Genomic DNA, 12032 nt, shown 5'->3' on the forward strand with positions numbered 1-12032 from the left:
ACCCCGCTACCATACAGAAGGCGAGGTCAATACAGGTGCATCTAAGCTGGGACCGAGAGACTGAAAAACAGCTTCTATCTCAAGGCAATCAGACTGTTAAACAGCCATCACTAACACAGATAAGTTGCTGCCTACATACAGACTTGAAATCATTGGCCACCTTAATAAATGGATCACTAGTCACTTTAATAATGTTTACATATCTTGCATCACTCATCATATATGTATATACTGTATTTTATACCATCTACTGCATCTTGCCTATGCCGCTCTGCCATTGCTCATCCATATATTTATATGTATATATTCTTATTCCATTCCTTTACTTAGATTTGTGTGTATTAGGTAGTTGTTGTGGAATTGTTAGATTGCATGTTAGATATTGCTGCACTGTCGGAACTAGAAGCGCAAGCATTTCGCTACACTCGCAATGACATCTGCTAACCGTGTGCATGTGACCAACAACATTTGATTTGATTTTGATTTAGACCGACGGAAGTCACACAGACAGGAACACTCTTACTACAGGTCTAAATGACTAAGCCCAGGACCTTCCATTGACTGGACGTCTGGCTGCATGAAAGGCCCTGATTTGGGAGAAAGCTGTTGGGCATCACAGCAACAGCAGCAGTCGCAGCTGGGGTCCTGCTCTTTCTGTTAATTGTGGAGTATTCATACAAGGCCTGTGAGTGAGTCAGGCGGTGTGTGTGTGTTGAGAATAGAACGAATCAAAGCAGGAGGAATATCCTAAATACATTTCCGTTGCAATTTCTTTTCTGAAAAGCTCCGCTTTGTCATAGATTTTGCAATTCACAGTAACACATAATTTGTATAGAGCATGATTGGCCATGTGTTGGCCCTAGTCAATGAAAGGCAGTAAAAGGCTTAGTAGTAGTAGGTTCCAGTGGTGTGTGAATGTGAATGAATGGGTCTGGGTGTGGAACAGTAGGCAGGGTGGGGGAGTGACTCAGTTATGTAAGACAGGCCTGATGACTCATGCCTCCTGTCATTAAGACCCACTGCAGTGTGGTTATATATCTTAAAGGCCCAGTGCAGTTAAAAAATGTGATTTTTCCTGTGTTATATATCTATTTCCACGTTGTGATGTTGGAATAATACTGTGAAATTGTGAAAATTATGATAACGCCGTTCTATTGTAAGAGCTGTTTGAATAGACTGGCTGAAATTTCTGTCTGTTTTGGTGGGATGGAGTTTTGGACTGCCTGGTGACATCGCCAGGCAGTAAATGAGTTAATAGACCAACAAGAGAGTTCCAAACCTCACTGCCAATAACTGCTCGTTTTCAGTTTCCACCTCCCCACTCAGACCACTCCCAGACAGTCCGAGTTAAATTCTCGCATGAGAAATGTCTCTTTGCTAAAAAATATATTTTTGTTTCTTTTTTTACTATTTTAATTCAAAACAGTAAGGTACATAAATGATTTGATATTGAGATAAAAAATGGCTAGATTGGACCTTTAAAGAGCCACATTAGGTAATCTGTCTTTAAGGGACACACAGGATGCCTATGACTTGCTTTCTATTGTGTGTGCTGTGCCTGATGCCTACGCCCCATTTCTCAATGACCTCTGACAGTGTTTGAGGCAAGGTGGATGCAAATATGTTTCATCGACCAACATTATGTAATGGGGCCCTTTCCATTCATTCATTCATTCATTGAGTGTGTGTGTGCGTGTGGAATGTTGTTATCCCATGGCTGTCATGGAGCTAGACACTGGCATGGGGTTGTGTTGATTGATCCACTATCGATGATGACGCACAGCACAGATCACATTGCAGGAGTACGATCTAGTGAAAAATGGGAATTAAATTATGGATCTATGAAAGCAATCCACATGACAAGTTATATAAAAAAAAAAAAGGTTTTATAGGAACTCTTAACCAACTCAAATGTGTTTCAACTGAGTAACATCTAATAATATAACTATTTTCTGCAATCAGCTTTCGCTACTTTTTTTGCTAAACGTATACTTCAGATACGTTCTTCGAACCTACAGATTATGATATATTTCACAATGAATGAATTCATCTTCATTTCAGGAATTACTTTGCCCTTATGTTGTTGATAGTGCATTTCTAAGGAGTTAACTAATCATACAATGTCACTACCTCCTACATAGAAATGGAGCTTAGTTGAAAGCAGCAGGCTTGTGGGATTCCTGTTTTACCCGCTCGACTACATGAAATGCTCTTGGAAGTGTTCCAACAACAGATATCATCCATGGTGTTATTCTTCAATTCACCACGGACAAAGGCACAAAATACAAGGGTATCATGTCTTGAAATTCTCCCCTTTTTTGGTGAGCTGATCCTTTTTAGGTCAAGGTAGAACATTTTCTGTAATATGATCATCGTTTTCTGTCTTTGACGTTTGCTCACACACTATTAATAATCAAGTAAGAACACCTTAGGGTGTGAGAGTAATTGTATTCAGCGAGTTGAGAATACTACCCTAAAAAGATTAAGAGGCAGAAGTAGAGAATGATCGCAGATGATCTAAAAGCCTAACAATTTACTCCTAGGAAGAAGATACAAAACAGATCCACAAAAATATGTGACATCTCAAACCATTCTTTTTTTTTTCATGAGGAAATGAAATGAGTAGTTTGGTCCTTGTTACTGTAAATGCACAATGAGGGAGTGGAAAGCGTACACAAAGAGAGAGTGGAAAGTGCAAATCAGACTGGAACAGACAGAATATTGTGTTATGATGCTTCATCCCACTTCTCTCCTTCAGAGAACACTGAAGTACTGTCCGGCCGTACTAACCACGATGGGCCATGGAAGAGTAAGGATTCGAGAAATAGGGATCTCCAAATCCCGCGGTTCTATTTACAGCTTCCAATCAATGTGAGCAATTGTTTTTTTGTTTCAATGTATTGTTACATGAAATAAAATGCTTTGTCTATTTTTAAAGATATTCAAAAGATATCATATTATTTTTAGTGTTTGTGATTTCTCGCTCACAACGGCACCCATCCGAGCCCTCTGTTCTAAACACAACCGTGTTGGGGGAAACGTGTAACTCACACATGAAGCAGACAACTCTGCTGATGTATGTACTATAAATGTAATCTCTATGTTGTAGGGCGGGATTCCCCAACTGCCCCCCCCAAGTTTACTGAAAAAAAAGTCAAAAAAATTGTGGAATTTGTATTGTTGGACATAAAAGACTGTAAAAACACCAGGAAATCAGCTCCAAGTGATTTTAATTTAAGAAATCTGTTCCCAAGTATTCCCACGCATAATAGAGAGACACATGAATTATACATATGTAAGCAAGGTTTGAAATGATTATGTTTTAGTCAAACTACTGTATATCTGGTTGGGCTTCTTGCGGTCAATTTGCAGTCTATAAATTTCCGTTCCAGAAAAAATCGGCCCGCGGCTGAATCTAGATCCCTGGTGTAGGGGATAGAGGCAAAGTGACCAAAGCGGAACTCGCTGGCCCTGGATTTACCCACTCACAGAGCCCATCCAGTGACATCATTGTTATGGTAACCTGTGTGCTGGGATTTCAAGGCCTGAGGCACGGCTCTGATTGGCTCAGCCAGCTATTCCATACTGTAAGCACCATATGGCCTTGCATGAGTGGGATACCAGTCATTCCCACCAATGACCCAGGTCTGAGGTCTGGGTTTACATATACAGGAGCGATAGCCTGTGTTTTGTGTTGGGTCTGTGTACGTCTGAGGAATGCGCCCTTAAACAGTACAGATCGACCCTGTCTTGTAAACTCTCACCCTCTATCTAACATTAAGGTGCTTTCCAAGGAGGCCCCACTGTCCCGCTGAACTTTTCCACGGAAAATTGCAGTAATCATTTGACTAGAGAACTCTGTTTTGCCGTTCTTGGTGTGTACAGTTAGTGTACATGGCCCAGGTGGGATGGTGGATTTGGTCATGGAAACAGTGGCTTCTGGCAGATGGCATCCTCTGTCTGCCTCTCGTATTCCATGTGGCTACACGACCCATTATTCTCAGGGCCACCACACCCTTCTCTTCCCTCTACATCGAGATCTACGTCTCAGAAACAATTTTGTGTTCGCTTCGGTAAATGGAAAGAGATATGACAGTAGATAGGGGGGATATCTCTCTTGAAAAGTTGATGTTTTCTTATCTCAAAAAACTTCCTGGAAAGATAAGACACTTCCTGGTTAGATAAGGACCCGCTAGGCACAGACGTCAGTTCTTACATTTGGTTGAGTTGTCAACTAAAGTGATTTCAACGTGAAATCAACAAAACATTTCACCATGACATTGTGGGAAAAAAAGACAAAATGCCCTTATGTTGATTACTTTTTACAAATCTAATACATGAGCTGAAATGGAATTGTTTTAAGATGGTCATACCATGGATCATTTAGCTATTTGATTTTGAAATGTAGGACCTTTTATCTATCAAAAATGAATAAATAAAGCATTTTTTCATTAAATATTGAATTTGGCCTTTACTACTATAGCCCATAGCCTATAGCATTGAATAACACATTCATAATGGCAAAAAAAAATACATAAAGTATGAATAAGGAGTAAGGTTATGAAGTGTCTGTCCTATATCTAGGAGATGTAAACTCAACAAAAAAAGAAACGTCCTCTCATTGTCAACTGCGTTTATTTTCAGCAAACTTAACATGTGTAAATATTTGTATGAACATAAGAAGATTCAACAACTGAGACATAAACTGAACAAGTACCACAGAAATGTGACTAACAGAAATTGAATAATGTGTCCATGAACAAAGGGAGGGTCAAAATCAAAAGGAACAGTCAGTATCTGGTGTGGCCACCAGCTGCATTAAGTACTGCAGTGCATCTCCTCCTCATGGACTGCACCAGATTTACCAGTTCTTGCTGTGAGATGTTACCCCACTCTTCCACCAAGGCACCTGCAAGTTCTGGGACATTTCTGGGGGGAATGGCACTAGCCCTCACCCTCCGATCCAACAGGTCCCAGACATGCTCAATGGGATTGAGATCCGGGCTCTTCGCTGGCCATGGCAGAACACTGACATTCCTGTCATGCAGGAAATCACGCACCGAATGAGCAGTATGGCTGGTGGCATTGTCATGCTGGAGGGTCATATCAGGATGAGCCTGCAGGAAGGGTACCACATGAGGGAGGAGGGTGTCCTCCCTGTGACGCACAGCGTTGAGATTGCCTGCAATGACAACAAGCTCAGTCCGATGATGCTGTGACACACCGCCCCAGATCATGACGGACCCTCCACCTCCAAATCGATCCCGCTCCAGAGTACAGACCTCAGTGTAAAGCTCATTCCTTCGACGATAAACGCAAATCCCGTAGGTGACGTTGTTGCCGGTGATGTCTGGTGAGGACCTGCCTTACAACAGACCTACAAGCCCTCAGTCCAGCCTCTCTCAGCCTATTGTGGACAGTCTGAGCACTGATGGAGGGATTGTGCGTTCCTGGTGTAACTCGAGCAGTTGTTGTTGCCATCCTGTAGCTGTCCCACAGGTGTGATGTTCGGATGTATCGATCCTGTGCAGGTGTTGTTACACGTGGTCTGCCACAGCGAGGACGATCAGCTGTCCGTCCTGTCTCTCTGTAGCGCTGTCTTAGGCGTCTCACAGTACGGACATTGCAATTTATTGCCCTGGCCACATCTGCAGTCCGCATGCTTCCTTGCAGCATGGCTAAGGCACGTTCACGCAGATGAGCAGGGACCCTTGGCATCTTTCTTTTCGTGTTTTTCACGAGTCCGTAGAAAGGCCTCTTTAGTGTCCTAAGTTTTCATAACTGTGACCTTAATTGCCTACCGTCTGTAAGCTGTTAGTGTCTTAATGACCGTTCCACAGGTGCATGTTCATTAATTGTTTATGGTTCATTGAAAAAGCATGGGAAACAGTGTTTAAACCCTTTACAACGAAGATCTGTGAAGTTATTTGGATTTTTACAAATTATCTTTGATTTAACACATTTTTTGGAGTAGCCACAAAACTACCTCCATACCTCCATTTTTATTTTTAAAAACCGGTACCGGTTACCTTCAGACGAGTCCCATGAGACTTTTGGCGGTTGTAGAGGAAAACGGAGACCAGCATCTCTAGTTTAAATGGACGGATTCTGACGGGGATTTTTTGTATTGTGTTACTTAGATTGACAGTCAATATACTCTAGATACATAGAAACTATGTGTTTATTTATTTTTTAAATGGTATTATGTGTCTGTCATTGTTACGTGTCCTGTCCTTATAAGTTATTGATGATGCATGCTGTGATAAAACAATTTCCCAAGTTGGGATAAATAAAGTAATACTCTACTGTACATTGTGGATGTGGATACAAGACATTCATACTAAACTACAAGCTAAGTATAGACACCAAGTAGTAGGCCTAACTCAAAATGTAGCAAAGAGCACAGACTTAGAACTCTTACTGAACAAAATGCTTTCATTCTCTTTTACTAAGATCTGTGGAACAACGTTAAAGAAATTAAGTTGGTCACGTCATCTCATCATACGCCGATGAAAACCTTGTGCCATTCAAGCTTTTCCTAAGAACATGAAGGATATCATAATTGTACGATCAACACTTTCCCATGGTCGATTTGAACGTCGGCGTATGTGTTGATGTATCTACACGGTATTGTGTCTCTGTCATGAAGGTTATCGAGCTTGTTTCCAAAAGAGCTCAGCTGATTATCACCCGGGGAGAGTGTCTCAGAGATACCACTGGAAAAACATAGAGATGAAAAGAAAAATGTGCCAGTGTCAGCCTTAGCATATGTGCAAAAATGAGTTGAGACTAGTCTTCAATATGTTGACTCTATGTGTTTTTTGAGTTTGGAGATTTGTATTCTTAGACTCGACAATATCACAAGAATTTCTGAAAAAACTAATAAATAGAGGTTTATGTAACTTTTAAACAGCCCTGGGACGTTACACAAAACACGAGCATGATATGTAGGTGTCCATGTACCCTAGTTCTGCCATCCCCATTTTCAAACACACTCCTCCATCTCTGTGTGGGAGAGTCCGTGCTAATGCTAAATCCCGAGTTTGGCTCGTTCCATTACAGAGATGGAGGTGGAGGAAGCGATGCTAATGGCCTTATATGTGATTCATGGATTCAATGGAATTAAACCGTAATCCCCCAAGAACAGGAAATAATATAGTGACGACGGTGCATTACATTCCAATGTGGTGCATGTATACGGTCTTCGAATTAGTTGTGACTCGGGAAACCCTGGAGATTCTCAAGGAACACCTGGAGTTCCTCAAGGAACCATTGCTTGTCAATGGCTTCTATTTGCCCCTTCGGTTAATTGAGGGGTTCTTGGAGGAACCTTGAATGGTTCACTGTAGCAACGGGATCCTGGAGGAACCCTGGAGTGGAGGCGGGGGTTAGTAGTGGTGTTGCTTCAAGATAGATAGTTTTTTTGGCCACCCGTTAGCGTAAATGTAATTCCTGTTAATCTGTTCTGGTGTATTGTCATCACATGTTAAGGTTGAAAACGGACAGTCTTGTAGCTTCAATGAGTCTAACAGAGGTGTATGAGTGTAACGTCTTTCGTCGGTAGAAGGAGAGGAGGACCAAAGCGCAGCGTGGTGCGTATCCATAATTTATTAGAATACTTCTCAATATGAACAAAAACAATAAACAAACGAAAAACCAACGAAGCTAGGGTCCCGAACTAGTGAACACAGAAAAAAACAGGAACACACGAACAGGAACAATCACCCACAAACCAACAGTGAAAACAGGCTACCTTAATATGGTTCCCAATCAGAGACAATGCAAAACACCTGCCTCTGATTGAGAACCATATCAGGCCAAATGACAAACCTCAACATAGAAACACATAACATAGACTGCCCACCCCAACTCACGACCTGACCATACTAACTAAAGACAAAAACAAAGGAAAATAAAGGTCAGAACGTGACAATGAGTTCCTCATAAAAATGCCAAAATTGGAATAGTTACCACTTTATTACTGTATGTAATCAGCAATGGTATTAATATTATATTAGAATATGTAATATGCTAAATTATTCAAGGACATTTTTTATTTGCAGTGTACAAACTTTACATGATGAACAGGAATGACATTTACGCTAACGGGTAGAGAAAAATAACTTATCTGAAAGCCACGCCTCCAATAAGCCAGGCCTCCAATCTGATAGGCTGCCACCTCTACAATATATTATTAAAACGGTTAAAAATTTAAAGGTTCCGGGTTTGAACCTTTACACAGGGGTTCCTCGAACACCCTTTTCAGAACTCGAAACGCAACACAAGAGGTTCCTCTGTGCACCTTTCCTTCTAAGAGTGTAGTTCTGTGAAACGATGGCTAAAGGATGTAAACACAACGCTGACATAAACGACGTGATCTGATTGGCAGGAGAAATGTGACTGTTCAACTCCTTGCTGCTTTTGTTTTGTTGGACCACTGGTATTATTTCCTCATTGGCAGTGCACAGGCAATTGGTGAGAATTATTTCCCTGGTATCTAGTAGCCTACGTGAGGATTGGTTCCGTATGACCCGGTTCATCAAATATGTTGATGAGATTACTTTCAGATCACATGCAGCTTTAAGGCCTAATTCAGCCTCTACATGTCCATCCTGGCTAACTAAGATAGGCCAAATCAACACGAGGCAGGGGGGAAAAACCTGTCATTCTGCATGCTTTTCCAAACTGTGAGATTAGGATTATTCTACATTGAGAACGTCTGCCTTCCACAGGCAAAGTGTGACCAGGGAAAAATCCTCCCAGTGATGACGGCATAGATTCAAATGAGATTCTCTTTCACACTGGAAAAGCTCAATGGTCTGACACAGAACCGGGAAAGAACAGAGTATACACCGGCTCTCTACTCATTTATTTTCATGACTAAAGTGAATATCAGATCATTGTTGTACTCGTGTACAAGTGATAGTTCTAAAATTAATAGGCTTTAGGAATACTCTATAATGTCAGTCTTGGAGGGACTGATTGAAAATTAACATGCTGTACTATTATCCCATTGGTCAGACCTCACTTTAAAATGTGATTTATCGCTTGGAAACTCTCCAGGTTCAATGAAGGATAAACAAATAAGTCAATTATTCTAGACATGCTTGTACCATTGAGTCAGTGGCAGCTGTGAGATTATCTAATAGTCAATCAATGTGCTGAATGGGAGGCCTGTGGATGTGCTTAACCACAACAGGTGTGGAGCAACATGAAGGGCTTCTGGTCTCAGTCTCTTTCACTCTCTAACACACACACGCACGCACACACACGCTCACATACAAACACACACAGTCACACACATACTGTACAGTCACAATGTCGACTCTCTCCTTCACCTTCCCCCTCTCTTTCTCCCTATCTCCTCCCCCCTCTCTCTCCATCTCCTTTTCCCCCTTCTCTCTCTCTCCCTAAAACCCTGTCAGTCTCAGAGCACATCTGCTTCCCGTGCCACCACTGCTGAGCAAGCAGTGATTTAACCTCTGCTTCCCTTCGCTAGTGATTACAACAACATGACAAAAATACTCCACTAATCTCTTTGAGTACATTCACTGAAACATCGCAAACAAGGCAGGACAGAGGCCATATACCTGCTTAAGAAGCTTTAATGTGCCAAGATGGATAATTAATGAATCAATAATGTCATGACACACAGAAGTAAATCATGTTTCCGTTCACATTAAATGCTCTCACACAAAGTCTAGTACCTTAGCAGCCTACACTAACATACACTATATGACCAAAAGTATGTAGATACCTGGTCGTCGAACATCTCATTCCAAAATCATGGGCATTAATATGGAGTTGGATCCCCCCTTTGCTGCTATAACAGCCTTCCCTTTTCTTAGAAGGCTTTCCACTAGACGATGGAATATTGCTGCGGGGACTTGCTTCCATTCAACCACAAGAGCATTAGTGAGGTCAGGCACTGGTGTTGGGCGATTAGGCTTGGCTCGCAGTCAGTGTTCCAATTCATCCCAAAGGTGTTCGATGGGGTTGAGGTCAGGGCTCTGTGCAGGCCAGTCAAGTTCTTCCACACCGATCTCGACAAACCATTTCTGTATGGACCTTGCTTTGTTCACGGAGGAATTGTCATGCTGAAACAGGAAAGGGCCTTCCCCAAACTGTTGCCACAAATTTGGAAGCACAAACTCGTCTAGAATGTCATTGTATGATGTAGCGTTAAGATTCCCCTTCACTGGAACTAAGGGGCTTAGCCCGAACGATGAATAAGAGCCCCAGACCATTATTCCTCCTCCACCAAACTTTACCGTTGGCACTATGCATTCAGGCAGGTAGCGTTCTCCTGTCATCTGCCAAACCCAGATTCGTCCGTCTGACTGCCAGATGGTGAAGCGTGATTCATCACTCCAGAGAACGTGTTTCCACTGCTCCAGAGTTCAATGGCGGCGAGGTTTACACCACTCCAGCCGACGCCTGGCATTGTGCATGGTGATCTTAGGCTTTTGTGTGGCTGCTCGGCCATGGAAACCTGTTTCATGAAGCTCCCGACGAACAGTTCTTGTGCTGACGTTGCTTCCAGAGGCAGTTTGTAACTCAGTAGTGAGTGGTGCAACCAAGGAAAGACGATTTTGCACTTGGCGGTTCTGTTCTGTGAGCTTGTGTGGCCTACCACTTTTCGGCTGAGCCGTTGTTGCTTTTAGACGGTTCCACTTCACAATAACAGCACTTACAGTTGACCGGGGAAGCTCTAGCAGGGCAGAATATGAAAGTCACTGAGCTCTTCAGTAAAGCCATTCTATTGCGAATGTTTGTCAGCCTCCAGTATTTATGCTGCAGTCGTTTATGTGTCGGGGGGCTAGAGTCAGTTTGTTATATATGGAGTACTTCTCCTGTCTTATCCGGTGTCCTGTGTGAATTTAAGTATGCTCTCTCTAATTCTCTCTTTCTTTCTCTCTCTCGGAGGATCTGAGCCCTAGGACCATGCCTCAGGACTACATGGCATGATGACTCCTTGCTGTCCCCAGTCCACCTGGCCGTGCTGCTGCTCCAGTTTCAACTGTTCTGCCTGCGGCTATGGAACCCTGACCTGTTCACCGGACGTGCTACCTGTCCCAGACCTGCTGTTTTCAACTCTCTAGAGACCGCAGGAGCGGTAGAGATACTCTTAATGATCGGCTATGAAAAGCCAACTGACATTTACTCCTGAGGTGCTGACTTGCTGCACCCTCGACAACTACTGTGATTATTATTATTTGACCATGCTGGTCATTTATGAACATTTGAACATTACATTTACATTTTAGTCATTTAGCAGACCCTCTTATCCAGAGCGACTTACAGTAGAGTGCATACATTTTATTACATTTTACATACTGAGACAAGGATCCCTACCCCTACCGGCCAAACCCTCCCTAACCCGGACGACGCTATGCCAATTGTGCGTCGCCCCACGGATCTCCCGGTTGCGGCCGGCTGCGACAGAGCCTGGGCACGAACCCAGCCCAGCCTGGGCACGAACCCAGAGACTCTGGTGGCGCAGCTAGCACTGCGATGCAGTGCCCTAGACCACTGCGCCACCCGGGACCCCATCGCCACCCGGGACCCCATCTTGGCCATGTTCTGTTATAATCTCCACCCGGCACAGCCAGAAGAGGAGTGGCCACCCCTCATAGCCTGGTTCCTCTCTAGGTTTCTTCCTAGGTTTTGGCCTTTCTAGGGAGTTTTTCCTAGCCACCGTGCTTCTACACCTGCATTGCTTGCTGTTTGGGGTTTTAGGCTGGGTTTCTGTACAGCACTTTGAGATATCAGCTGATGTAAGAAGGGCTATATAAATACATTTGATTTGATTTGATATAGAGATTGCATGGCGGTGTGCTCAAATTTTATACACCTGTCAGCAACGGTGTGGCTGAAATAGCCGAACACACTAATTTGAAAGGGTTTCCACATACCTTTGAATATTCAGCGCATTTGTAAAGTATTCAGTGCATTTGGAAATTTCTAAAAACCTGTTTTCGCTTTGTCATTATGGGATATTGTATGAGGACTTTTTATTTTATAAAAAGTCA

Source organism: Salvelinus alpinus, chromosome 28 (assembly GCF_045679555.1).
Source record: "Salvelinus alpinus chromosome 28, SLU_Salpinus.1, whole genome shotgun sequence".
Lineage (NCBI taxonomy): Eukaryota > Metazoa > Chordata > Actinopteri > Salmoniformes > Salmonidae > Salvelinus > Salvelinus alpinus.